Source organism: Phalangium opilio, unplaced genomic scaffold (genome assembly GCF_054372755.1).
Source record: "Phalangium opilio isolate 3A_F unplaced genomic scaffold, DU_Popi_V2 ptg000032l_1, whole genome shotgun sequence".
NCBI classification, from domain to species: domain Eukaryota; kingdom Metazoa; phylum Arthropoda; class Arachnida; order Opiliones; family Phalangiidae; genus Phalangium; species Phalangium opilio.
The window spans coordinates 4,902,972-4,904,408 of NW_028324159.1; the positions used below are offsets into that span (position 1 = coordinate 4,902,972).

Consider the following 1,437-nt stretch of genomic DNA (forward strand, 5'->3'; position numbering starts at 1 on the left):
AATGAGTACTATAAAATCACAAAGAAGAATACAATAATCAGAGAGAGTTTATGCCATCATGAAGAAAGTGCATACCAAATTGAGCATTGAAAATAATCGAAATACAGGGAGACGTTATTCAAACAACCTATCATGGCATTTAGAATATTATCTACAGTAAAGTAGAACATGCTTCGCTTGAGCATGTCTTCAAAGAACAAAACTAGTCATTTTTTTTCTAGCTGCAATTTTTTACTTCGGTCATGATTTTGGCTTGAATACTCTCGGTTTCCAGTCTAAACCTTTTATTTTCAAACCTTAGCTTTTCGAATTCATTCCTAGCCCTTTCATTTTCAGTCATTATTTGCCAAACAGACGCAAACATGAGTAGGGCCTCCAAACATGCATTAGCGGATGCTATGAGCGTTTCTTGCTTTTCTTACTAAGCTATAAGAAAGTTTAGCCCATTTATAAATGAAACAATAAAGGAATAAGGCCATGCATGCAGAAAAAATAGCAAGGAATGATGGAAAAAAGAACAATGAAATGTTGAAGTGAAGAATAAAATTAAAAGGACACCGCAGTAACTCTTAATGGTTAACTGACTTTGCAGCAACCCTCTATCTCAAAAAAATGTCCAAATGAAATTTTCAGAAGGTGGACTATTATACCCTACGTCGAATAGAAACCATTTTTATGACCATGTCTGTGTTCTTCAGTGGCAAGTGGATGAGCACCATGTTCATGGAAAGCAGAAGGCTCTTTGAGGAATCTTCAGCAAAAACTGGAGGAAGGCTATTCAAGAAGCTTGCACCCACCTGCAACAAAAAATAATGTTAAAAACATGGTTAATACATTACGAGAACTTACCAAATTTGCAATACGCAGAGCTTCACGTTCTTCTATAACAAGTGGAATATTGTTGAGGAATGCCATTCATTGTCACCTCGGGAAAGGGTTCTCTGTTGGCAGTGGACATCATTTACCTGCTTTATCACATCTTTGTCATCTCTTCGGGCGTGTTACCTAAGTCACTGATGACCAACAAGGGTACAACCTTCAACTCATAGGGAATGCGGCGCCTTTTTCAGTTTTCTTAAACATGTTTCATTACTATGTATAATTCAATACAATTACTACAAATAAATCTTACCAATGTTAGAACATATAAATATACATGTAATTACAACTTCAAAAGTTGAAGATAATTTACACAGGAATGAAAAAATTACTGTTTCACCATTACCAATAAAACTACTGACACAAAAATCTGTGTGCCCTTCACGGACGCTTAGGCAGTTGTGGTTCGATGTTATCAAAGTAACAACATGGAAACAGGGAAAGAATTCAAAGAACGTTTAATACTTAATTCGACAATTACAATTGGTTTTTAATTTTTTATACAAATATGGCAAGCACATTATTTACGTGAAAATATATAACTTACTCAACATTAAA

The 1,437-nt window shown here is 34.8% G+C and overlaps 1 long non-coding RNA gene across 1 annotated transcript; it reads right to left on the minus strand.

The window, feature by feature from the left end:
* Window positions 1-644: 644 nt before the first annotated feature.
* LOC149685365 (uncharacterized) lies at window positions 645-1,021 on the minus strand. The gene is made up of 2 exons (XR_016383968.1): window positions 850-1,021; window positions 645-797 (listed from the first exon to the last, which is right to left on the minus strand). It is a non-coding gene; the product is annotated as an uncharacterized LOC149685365 (long non-coding RNA).
* Between the last annotated feature and the right edge of the window lie 416 nt (window positions 1,022-1,437).